The sequence below is a fragment of the Pogona vitticeps genome, chromosome 3, assembly GCF_051106095.1.
Source record: "Pogona vitticeps strain Pit_001003342236 chromosome 3, PviZW2.1, whole genome shotgun sequence".
In the NCBI taxonomy this organism is placed as follows: domain Eukaryota; kingdom Metazoa; phylum Chordata; class Lepidosauria; order Squamata; family Agamidae; genus Pogona; species Pogona vitticeps.
In genome coordinates, this window is record NC_135785.1 from 125720901 (window position 1) to 125733649 (window position 12749).

Genomic DNA, 12749 nt, shown 5'->3' on the forward strand with positions numbered 1-12749 from the left:
TGCCATGTCACTAACACAGGAAGTTTTTATCTTCCTATCAAAATCTTGCATAAAAACATACACTTTGGAGTATTGATGCTTCCTTCAGATTTTTTTCCCTTTTTTGCCTGCTGGGCATTCCCAACAACAAGCTGACATAAAATGGAGTATCCCACCCTGTAGTTATGCTGCCACCAACCATTCGCGCTACCAAGTCACCCAGACCAGGAATGGATTTTAATAAACAAGAGAACAAGGTTTATTGAAAAAACAAACAGGGTAAATAAAAGGATCAGGTAAATAGGATACTGGAACTTGGTATAGTCCCAATCATACACATACAACAGATTGGTTCCCACGGAACACTTTAAGGTAACACACAGACCCTGAACCTATCCGTTCTGGCTACCTAGATAGAAACCTGAACCTATCAGGTATGTACTATCTGACGAACAGTTGTACCCAGTCTGACCCACAGACTCCAACTCCACTTCTCCACGTCAGCTCTCTTACGAAGGACTTCCCCCAAATATATACAGTACAGCTCCTCCCCCCTGATGTCCCGCCTTCCACTCCCCATAGGATGGAACTTTCCCTCCAAACCCATGACAGACAGGTACCATCAGTGCTGTATGTGACACCTCCCCCCTTTATAAGTTGTTTTGCGGGGGAAAAGCTAAAGTGCTTTTCTCCAAAAAAACAACCAGGATCAAAACACATAAACAGTTATACATTCTAATACAATCCCATAACCCATACTTACTCACTCTAGGTCAAACATATCACTTATGCATTTATACATTAATATTTGCAATACATTAAGTTACCTTTATTAATACAAACCAAGCCTGTTCAATAAACAGGTACATTTAACTTTTGGTCACCAATATACACAGTCCATGGTTTCTTCGCCGTCTTCACTCGTCGGGTCTTCTTGACAAGGCGTCAGCAACACAGTTCATTGTCCCTCTGACCACCTTCACTTCAAAGTCAAAATCTTGCAGGTTTAAAGCCCACCTCATAAGTTTACTATTATGTGTTTTCATTGTCTTTAACCACTGCAGTGGTGAGTGGTCAGTGCACAGAACAAAATGTCTTCCCCAGATGTAAGGTTTGGCCTTCTGAATCGCGTATACTATGGCCAGGCACTCCTTTTCCACGGTTGCCAAATGTCTCTCACCTTTCTGGAGTTTCCTACTCAGGTAGGACACTGGATGCTGGTCACCATTTTCATCCTCCTGGCAAAGAACTGCTCCTACCCCGCTGTTAGACGCATCGGTGTAGATGATGAACTCCCGGTCGAAGTCGGGAGCACGCAGCACTGGATAATGGATGAGCGCCTCCTTCAACCTCTGGAACGCCTCCTCACAGTCGCTGATCCACGGGATGCGGTCATCAGTCTTCTTCCGCGTCAGATCGGTCAGCGGAGTTGCCATCTCGCTAAACCTCGGGATGAACTTTCTGTAGTAGCCCACCAACCCAAGAAATGATTTGACTTTTTTCTTGGTGTTGGGTCTGGGCCAATCACGAATGGCTTCTATCTTGGCCTCTAGGGGTTTGATCACTCCTCCCCCTACTATGTGACCCAAGTATTTTATTTCTGGGCTACCCAGCTGACACTTGCTTGCCTTTACTGTTAGCCCTGCTGCACTTAACCTCTGCAGCACTATCTCCAGGTGTTTCAGGTGATCTTCCCAGGTATTGCTGAAGATCCCTATATCGTCAATGTAGGCCACAGTAAAGTCACTGAGCCCTGCTAAGGTCTGGTCCATCAGCCTTTGGAATGTGGCTGGTGCATTTCTGAGACCAAAACTAAGGACTCTAAACTCATATAGACCGAAAGGGCTGCAAAATGCGGTCTTTTCCTGATCCCTGGGATCAATCCTTAATTGCCAGTAACCCTTTACTAGGTCCAACGATGAAATGAACCGACAACCCCCTATGGTTTCAATCAGGTTGTCTAGCCTGGGCATTGGGTAGGCATCAGGAGTGGTTACGCGGTTTAATTTCCGGTAATCTACACAAAATCTAATGCTCCCATCAGGCTTGTCCACCAGGACTATCGGAGAGGACCAAGGACTAGAAGAGGGGACGATTATGTTCTTCCTAAGCATCTCGTCCAGCTCCTTCCGCACCTTGTCCCTATAGGGTCCCGTCACTCGGTACGGGGATACTGCTTGCGGGGGTGCATCCCCTGTGTGGATCCGATGCATCACTCCCTTCACTATCCCCGGCTTATTTGAAAAAACCTTATGATATTTAGTGAGCAGCACTTTTAGTTCTTGCTGCTGGTCTTGGGTGAGTGCAGGACTGATCTTCACCTCATCTGGGTTGTATTTCACTTCCCCTCTACCCTCCCAGAAGGGCAATTCAGCTTCCTCACTCTCAGCTGCTTTTATGGCAAATAAAACCCTCTGTTCCCCTCTGTAGTAGGGTTTCAGGGCATTCACATGTACCACCCTCCGTGCTTGGTGTTCCTCCTGTTCTATAAGGTAGTTCAGGTCCGACATCTTGGAAATGACCCTGTATGGTCCTGCCCATTTGAGCTGCAGTTTGTTCTCTTTGCAGGGCCTAAGCCAAAGCACTTCCTCCAATGGGTTAAAGTGCCTCTCCCTGGCTTTCTGGTCATACCAGGTTTTCTGTCTGACCTTCTGAGCTTGCAGGTTTTCTGCTGCTAGCTCTAGGTTTCTCTTCAGGTCATTCATTAAAGTGTCTATATACGTCACAACATCTTGTGGGTCACCCTGGGTGATCTGCTCCCAATTTTGTTTGATTAAATCAAGTGGACCTTTTACTTTTCTCCCAAACAAAAGTTCAAACGGACTGAACCCGGTACTGGCTTGGGGCACTGATCGGTAAGCAAACAAAAGGGATTGCAGCTTCTGGTCCCAATTGTTTGGATTCTCTGTCAAGTAAGCCCTAATCATGCGCATCAGAGTCCCATTGAACTTCTCCGTTAACCCATTACTTTCGGGGTGATAGGCAGTGGTTTCCTTGTGTTTAATTCCACAGATTTGCCATAACCGTTTCATGAGCTTTGATGTAAACGATGTGCCCAAATCTGTGATTATTTCTGAGGCAAATCCCATCCTGGACATATACCCCACCAAGGCATCTGCCACTGTGTTAGTTTCGATGTTAGTCAAGGGAATGGCTTCGGGGTACCTCGTGGCATGGTCCACAATGGTGAGAATGAACCGGTTCCCCCTCTTTGTGGCCTTGGGCAAAGGTCCCACAATATCCACTCCTATACATTTGAACGGGGTATCAATCACAGGCAAAGGGCACAACTTCGCTTTGGTCCTGTCACGGTTATTCCCCTGCCTCTGACACACATCACATTGTTTACAGAACTCCTTGATCTGCTTCCCTATTTCAGGCCAGTAAAAATTTTGTGTGATTCTCTGCTGTGTTTTGTTCACCCCCAAGTGCGCAGCAAACATGTCAGAGTGCCCCCTTTGTAAGATCATGGGGCGATACTTTTCAGGTACCACTAGCTGACTTCTGATCCCATCTCCCCCTTTTGAGACATTCATCAGGGTCTCTCTATATAAAATTCCCTTTTTCTCGTGAAATCTCGCTGGGGTTTCAGGTGTTAGCTGGGTGTCTGTCACCTTTTCAAAACACTTTCGGAGAGTAGCATCTGCCTTTTGCTCTTGGCCAAATTTGCTGTCTGTGGTTAAGGTTTCTGCCACAGCTTCGGGACTACCCTCATCTGCTTCAGCCTCGGGCTCTTCAGTACCCCCCTGAACTGTCCCCATGGTAGCTTGTGAGCGTGTAGTCACTAGCACCCGTTTCACATGTTCAGCCAGGTCATTTCCCACGAGCACGGCTGCTGGCAGAGTCGATGAAATCGCTAGACGCCAAACTCCCCTCCAGCCTTGAAAGCTCACAGGTACCTCAGCTACTGGCAGTGAGATCACCTGCCCCTCAATCCCTGCCACCTTCAGGCTCTCATTTGGGATTATATGCTTCCTAGGAATAATGTCTGGATGGCACAGGGTCACCTGGGAACAAGTATCCCTTAGCCCCCTATACTGATGGTCAAGTATTCCTACGTCCACCCCAGCGGCCTCAAACAATTGCGAATCTGTCCTAACTAGTAAGCAGCGCTTGACCTCCACAAGAGGACCATTTTCCCCAGCCTGATCAGCAGATGTAACTGGTCCAGAGTGAGTCGCCATGGCAACAGTCTCCCTCAGTGGCAAGGAGCTTTGCTCTGTCTGGACACAGAACACAGCTTTTGGCTTGGTTCCACTCAAATCATGAGGCAAATTTCCCTTTAGCTGCTTTAATTTCTCACACTCTGAGATTAGATGGCCCTTTCCTTGACAGAAATAACATTTTCTGCTGTACTTGGAGTCTTTCTCATCTGTTTTTGGTTTTCCCTCCAAAATCTGAGGTCTTGGTGGTTTCATGTCAGAGGGCTTCCCTTCAACATGGGCCCCTCCCCCTTGCTGGTTTTTCCCTGGTCCCTGAGAGTACCTGCTGTAGGTTTCTTTGGGCTTACCCACAGTTTTCCCCTCAGCACCTAAGGGCTTCCTTATTTGGGAAATAAAATCTGCGATCTCCGCTGCTTCTGTCACAATTTTCGGTTTCCTCTCTCTCACATGGAACTTTAGTTCCCCATGCAGGACTGAATAAAATTGCTCCAGCGCTATCAGGTCTTTGAGCTGCTGGAAGGTCTCTGTCCCCTCCTGAGACAGCCATTTCTCTAGCAACCTCACCAGTTGGGCCCCCACTTGGGTAAAAGTCTGCTCTGGTTTTTTTGTGAGTGACCTGAATTTTTGCCTCAGCTGTTCAGCATTTATCCCATGCCGGGCAAACACCAGTTTTTTAAACTCAGCGAAGTCTTTCAGCAGTTCCACTGGCATCTCTGCATAGACTTCTGCCAGGCTGCCACTGATTAAAGATCGCATAATGGTCATCTTCTCAGTTTCCCTTACTGAGAAGTCCACAAACGCTCTTTCCACGAGGGAAAAGAACACCTCAGGGCAATCTCCCTTGTTGTACACAGGGAATTTCTTCAAGTCAGTTTTAGACAGGCTGCCTTCCCCATTCCCTGGGTTCCCCTCATTATTATTGTTATTCCTATTTCTACTCATTATTTCCAGCTTCTTCAGCTCAAACGCCATTCTTTCTAACTCCAACTGTCTCTGTTTCTCTTCCCTTTCCATTTCAAATTGTCTTTGTTTCTCCCTTTCCCTTTCCTCCATTTCCCTCACCCTCAGTTCATGCTGTTGGGCTAGGAGCATTTTTCTGAGTTCTGAGGTCAGTTCTCCCGCGCTCTCATCCTGCACTGAGCCAAATTCCTCCTCAGAACCTTGGTCTCCCTGTGGTTCTCTCACTTCCCCCATTTCTGCCATTTGGCTTCGAGTCAAGGGCATAATCCCCCCCAGAACAGGCTGCCTTCAAAAGTCACGCCTCAAAATAAAACGACTTTTTTCCTTTTGCCTCAGAAACAGCCTTCTATAGACTGCTGCTGTCCCTCCAGCACCCACTTGCAACTGTTGCCAGACAGAATTCACCCCCTCTGCTAGGCCTCTCAGCAGACAGGCTAGATCACTGTTACTTCACGCAGCTTTGCCTCAGCCCTTTCCCGCCAAAACGGGTTGCCTCAGAGCTCTCTAATCTAGTCCCCCAATCTGAGTTTGCACGTTCTTCCACTAGCCTACCTCCCCGTGAGGTAAGCCTAGAAGATTACCTACGCGCCCTCAGATTTTCCCTGACTAGACCCCCCTTGCTCTGGGTACACTAGCCAAGGCTTTGCTGGACCACTGGGCAACTGGACCAGTCGTATCCCACCCGCTGGACACCAATAAATGTAGCAACCCCAGACCTACTGGAGTATCCCACCCTGTAGTTATGCTGCCACCAACCATTCGCGCTACCAAGTCACCCAGACCAGGAATGGATTTTAATAAACAAGAGAACAAGGTTTATTGAAAAAACAAGCAGGGTAAATAAAAGGATCAGGTAAATAGGATACTGGAACTTGGTATAGTCCCAATCATACACATACAACAGATTGGTTCCCACGGAACACTTTAAGGTAACGCACAGACCCTGAACCTATCCGTTCTGGCTACCTAGATAGAAACCTGAACCTATCAGGTATGTACTATCTGACGAACAGTTGTACCCAGTCTGACCCACAGACTCCAACTCCACTTCTCCACGTCAGCTCTCTTACGAAGGACTTCCCCCAAATATATACAGTACAGCTCCTCCCCCCTGATGTCCCGCCTTCCACTCCCCATAGGATGGAACTTTCCCTCCAAACCCATGACAGACAGGTACCATCAGTGCTGTATGTGACAACCGAGGTGTTCATAAATCGAGGTACACCTGTACCAGCATCATCAATGGAAGAAAAGCTGGCTGAGAATAAGTATGTCTATATAAAATGTTACTTCATGTCTTGAGACCTTGAGAATCCAGGATATGTAGGAGATAGAAAATAGCATCTCAGTCAGAAGAAAGTGCTATTCTTATTTTTGATTCTGTCTGTTCCCATTTTTCATAGCAAATTTCCCTGGGTAGTCTGCGTTTATAAGAGTTAACAGGTGCCATGTCACTAACACAGGAAGTTTTTATCTTCCTATCAAAATCTTGCATAAAAACATACACTTTGGAGTATTGATGCTTCCTTCAGATTTTTTTCCCTTTTTTGCCTGCTGGGCATTCCCATCAACAAGCTGACATAAAATTACATTTTCCTTGGTTGAAAAAAAAGTTGCACATTGCTGAAATCAGACCTGTGACTGAAGCCCAGAGCATTGGAGCAGCAAGGTATCACTGCAAAGCAATAGCAGATAAAAAAAGAGACACATTTGTAAACAGGCTGTTTGTCCTCATATTTTTATTCACCTGTGGTGAGAGAATATCTTCTAATAAAAGCCAAGAGGGTAAGTCAACCTGCCATAAGTACGTCAGACTTCAGTGGGTATCTGCACTCAGTAATTTATTTGTTACATATTTTGTATTAAAGAACAATATTTCAGTTAATTTCTGCTACTCATTGCATGAGTGCTGAAAGACTATTGGTAACCAGAGCCCTTACAACAGATATTTTATTTAATGTATTTATGGTTTTATTTGTATTTAGGATACTTTTCATTGACCATAATAAAATTTATCTATGTATGTATGTGTGTTCTGTGCCATCAAGTCATAACCAGCTTGGGGCACAATCCGAATTCCAAGATGGGATGGCTGTGGGGGGTATAGAATGGGTGAAAGTACCTTATGTTGGCACAACTACTCTTGTGCTGGCGTAACCCCCCTTAGGCCAGCCTAATCTTCTGTGCTGCCTGATCTCATATCTGCCAGCACAATTCTGTGGCAGCATAAGATCAGCTGGCAGAAGGGCTGGGAAAGGGAGGGGCAGGGAGGAGCTGCATTATACCAAATCGAACTCCTGCTCAGCTCAGCTTCTGCACCCTTTATTCTGGCACAAGTCAGGCTGGGAAAATAGCAGTCCTAAGTAATACCGGGCACATGGAACCCAATGCAAATTCCCAAAAGTATTAAGGCCCCAATCCTCCCACCTCTCAGGGAGACAAGTTAAGCTGATGTTAAGATACAGCACAACTACCAACCAATTACAACATACCACCATCAGTATATAAACCCTATCCAGGGATGCTTTCACTCAGATGACAACGTGTGCCACAGGACTCTATCTCTCTGGCTTCACAGCATGCACACTTTGCACTCACAAGCAGACACTTCACTATGGGAAATGGCACTTTGCACCACAAAACACTCCACAGGAGGACTTAGAACAAAAAGCAAACAACAACCCAAAGCATATAAGTTCTCTGCCTCATATCCTAACAGGTGGAGCCTTCCAGCAATGCAGCTGCCAGCAATAAACAAAAACCCAGAAACCTGGGGCTTCGAACTCCCAACAGAATGCCCAGGTAAGTGAAGGGGCAAAAGTCATGAAATGGCAGTATTGTTATTATCTGATGCATGTCTCTGGACTCCTCATTTATGTCAGTACACAGGCTGTGGACTGTTCTTTAAAACTTCCTATTCATAGCAGCTGGACACACACAAACTTGCAGGTAAGGGGGCAAGGAATAGCAGCCCCTTTCCAGGTAAGGAGACTCTCGTGGAGATGAGTAGCTGGAAGGGTTTAAGTCACATCACCCCTTTGCCGTTCCCATGGCAGCCTGGTTTCTCACTAGCAACAAAAAGGCTTGTGTTTTCCACTCAGCACTGTCCTTGACTCACAACTAAGACACAAACAGCTGGGCTAGGAAAACAAATGCCCATTTCCTCCTGTGTTCTCTCCCTTCCAAAGCTAGTGCTTTGACTGTTATTCCTCCCCCATCCCTCTCTTCTTTCCACAGGCAGCTGCACTACAAGCGTAGCTCCCAATCCACTCAGCCATGTGTGACAACAGCCACAGAACTCCCTCAGCATTGTACTTGGTCTATTTAGTCATCTGTGCATCATGTGCAGCACAGCTATGCAAAGGTACTCTGCAAGTGGCCCTCTGCTGTCTTTCTGATCAATTGCTAAGATACAAGGGTGCTTCTGAGGGGAGGTACCAATGCCAGGCCAAAAAAAAAAAAAAAAAATGCTATTTACAGTACAAAGACTGAGTCCAATTTGTTAATTCTTATTACACAAGGAAGCTCAGAATCATGCTTCTAGGGAGGGATATTGCAGGAAAAAGGGGAGGGACATAACCTCCCCCCCTTTTCCTGCATAATATAAGGGGATGGGTGGGAAGAAACCCATGACTTGCATTCAATAGGCAGTGGGCAGTGAAAACAAATGCAGAAGGCCTTGCCATCTAATCATTGGCTTGGGAAATGGGTTGAAAGTGGGAGGAGGTGATGATAGTTGTCTGATCATGACTCATGTGGCTGAGGGGGCTGGGATGACAGGGACAGGAATTAAAACTGCTACCTAAACATGAGTCAGGGGTGTAGGAGGGAATAAAGCAGGCTCCCCTATAATGAGCCAGGTGGCAGTGATTGGGTGGGATGACTATGGGAGATATTCAAGCTGGCTCCCCTATAATGAGACACAAAGCTGGTCAGGTGGGAGGGATGCAATACTGAAGGGGCGGTGTACACAAAAGCACTACATGAAACACACAAGAAAATCACACCTTTAATAAAATTTAAAAAGGATCAGATCACACAGAATACAGCTTGGAAAGATAAAACACAGCAAGCTACACATATATATGTACATGTTTTTCGTTCCCTCAAAGAGTCTCTGTAAAAGAATAAGAATGGCTGGGTTTTTACTCTCTTCCCCCAGGCAAATACCAGGACCAATCTTATGCGAATTGAACTCCAGAACCTGGACAGTCACTGTACAATACTTTTTTCCTATATAAGCAGTATTTCCTTCTTACCTTGGAAGTCTCCTTTTCACCCAACCTTTTCACCGAACCTCTTTGCAAGAGAATAAATTGCTTTCCTGTCAGAACAATACAACAAAGTAACCATGTATTTCCATAATCTGCCATGTTGTAAATTCTATCCCTTCTGTGATTCCCACTCTGATAAAGTTTAGATTCCTTTATAATCCCATCCCTTCTGCTAATAGGTCATAGGGGCCAGTGAACCACCCATTTCTCCTCCCATTCCCTTGTGTAACCAATATTATAGAAGTCTTGGTCTTCCTGTGCATGGCACGGGGTTTTTTGCCTACACTTGGAGGCATGACTTCCGTCTGCCTTTTTATTTAGCTAAATAAAACAGCAACCACTTGAAGTCTCTCTTGTGTCAAGGTTATTGGTGTTCAAACTTTGACTCAGTATTCTGGAGACTAGCTCCTGGTTTCAACAATACGACTGCCCAATCATGTGCAAGAAGGGAAAGGAGAGCCCAAGTGCAAACTCTGAATGTTACCCAAGCAGGAAAAAGAGTAGGAAGATGGACAGAAAATGTGCCAAACCTTGGAATGTGTAGAGTTGTGTCAGATGGACTATAGCTCATATGATCCCTGAAAAATAAAACCTAGGAATTGTAGTCCAAGGAGGGAGGGAAGATGGGGTAATGTGGGGCATCCTACGGAAGGAGCATGACAACACATTCAATGAAGTGGCAAGGAACATTCTGGTAGGCTCCATTAGGGAGGTCATATGCAAATATTTGGGTCTGTGGATAACAGTTCTCCAGATCCAAAAAGTGGGGAGAGAGCAGGGCTGGCCACAATCATGTGTTAGCTTGCTGTCCCTCATAGCCCAAAGTATGCATGGGCATGTTCTGGAACTGTATCCCTTGGGGATCCTAGCCCTGGGCTGCTTCCACCCCCCTCACATTCAACTTGCACATAGGGGTTGTGGTTGAGGAAGCCTCGACATCTGAGGGAACCTGCACTCCAGGGCTGAGTTATGTAGCACACCACACACTTACACCACCTTTGACACTTTTCTGGTTTGCGAAGAAGATGATTGCCACCATGTGCTGCAAACAATGGAAAAACATTTTCAGGATCCTAAAGAAATTCTCTGTCATCATCCTGGGTTTTTTATGTTCTTCATTATGGCAGCTGATGCATCCAGGAAGGTCCTCAGGGTATGGTGTCAGTAGGAAGGGTGACAAATGATAGCCCTGATCACCCAGATGGGGAAAACATGGTCATCAGTGTTTGTATGGGTCTATACAGTACCCTCCTATTCACCACACACTAAACTTACCAGCAACCAGCCTCAGCCAGCAGGTCAACTCTCTTGCAAAGCAAGCAGACTGAATATCTCTAGCACCTGTGCATTGTGAACAGATTCTGCCATAGTGCCATTCACATAGGTGAAGATTCCCGAAGTATAATGTGTAGCCGATCACATTGATAACATATTGGTAATATATTTTGCCATACACACAGAACCTGCCAGGAAGAGGAAATATGCTGATAAAGATTCCATTGCTGAGACCAAAGACTCCAGGAAAACCTGAAAATTGCAGAAAAGGCCTCCCTGATTAGTGTCAACTTTTCCTTGGTGGTGGGGAATCAGATAAAGTATGGGCAATGGTGGACCATGGCATTCAGAAAATGACTGAGAGCCCTGCACATGGAGAATTGTGTCACATGATGGGCAGTGGTGGGATTCAAATAAATTAACAACAGGTTCTATGTCCTAATGACAAATAAATAAATAAATAAATAGATAGATAGATAGATAGATAGATAGATAGATAGATAGATAGATAGATAGATAGATAGATAGATAGATAAATAAATAAATAAATAAATAAATAAATAAATAAATAAATAAATAAATAAATAAATAAATGCCCAGGACAGTGGGATCTGATGAGGGTTTCTTCCACAGTGGTCTCCATACTGCCTATCATCATAACTACTTCTCACATGATTAAGACATCTAGATAAGTGTATCTGTTTGGGCATACCGCTACTGTTACCCTCACCGTGGGCATGTGCCAAACATACACAAACACACACCTCACAGTGGGTGCTTATGACCAAGTTTGACAGAGAACTGACACATCTCTCCTTCCCTTTACTTCCTATTTCACCCTATAGCTCACCAGTAAAAATTGCTTCCATCCCCTTTCCTGCTCCTGAAATGACTGATAGCCCTGCTTGTTATTACCTGGAGGCCGGCCGCCTTTGCTCACCTGTTGTGGAGTTATTTCCCCCTCCCCCACTTCGTTCTGGCTTGGAAGGTATGGTCTCTTTTCAATCTGTTGCCAGTCCACCTCAACCCCACCACCTCAATCGGTCCTTCAGTTACTGACTCATCTGAGGTCTCCTCCTCCTTCATCTTTCCCCTCCACCCTGCGCCCACCGCTTCTCCTCGCCAGTTGCTTTGAGGGGCGTGGTGTTGGTGGCGGCGCTGGTTGTGATGATGGCTTCCCTCAGAGCCCTGCCAGGCTCCAGCTCCCCCACTCACCCTCAGCGGCCACTTCCTCCTCTCAGTTCCCTCTTTCCCTTCATGCCACTGTGGCACAGGTGGCATGGCTGGCAAGTTGTCCTCACAGCACACCAGACTCATGGTACATCCCATCCAACCATGGTACATCCCATACAGTACCCACTGTGGTGGGTAGGTGCTTTTGACTGTGGCACCTACAGCGACCTTTGGTGTCACTGAGCTCCGGCTGTCCAGAGGGGGCAGGTCAGAACTCCCTCTCCCCCCCCCACATACACACACACAATGCCCAGAGTGCAGGCTCTGCACCAGGCACTTGCAGCTGTGCCTGAGCATGGAAGGGGCTGCCAAGCCTTCTCTCACACACGCGCCCTGCTCCTCCCCCTGCTGCCCTCCCTGTTTCGGATGCCTGTCCCCCCCCCGGACCCCACTATTCCCTGCTTCCATGCTGATCTCTCTTCCCCCCCCCGGCATGCCATAAAAGGGGTAATTCAAGGATGAAGCTCCTCCCCTCCCAAAACACCTCAGGGAGTGGCAAAGAGGGGAGGAGAGCAGCCTTAGGTGCCCAGCCAGAGGAACTGGTCGAATTAGCTGGCACCGTGCCCAGAGGGAGAGAAAGAGGGAGCGGGGAAATGACTTTTCCCATGAGTGAGACAGACGGACATGGAGACACCAGTCCGGTGACAGTGTCTCAGAAACAAAAGGCGGCCAAGGTATGGGAAGCTGGTGGTGGGGCAAGTTCATGGAAACTGGCACACACAATTAAACTATCCTCTGAGAGCAACAAAGAGAAGCAGTGTTGGATGGAGAATGAAAGGCATGGCATAATAATAGGGAAGAGCAGGGCACTCTGACCCTGGAGCAGTCAAGCAGGAGCAGGCAAGGCACAGGGTCAGGATGCACA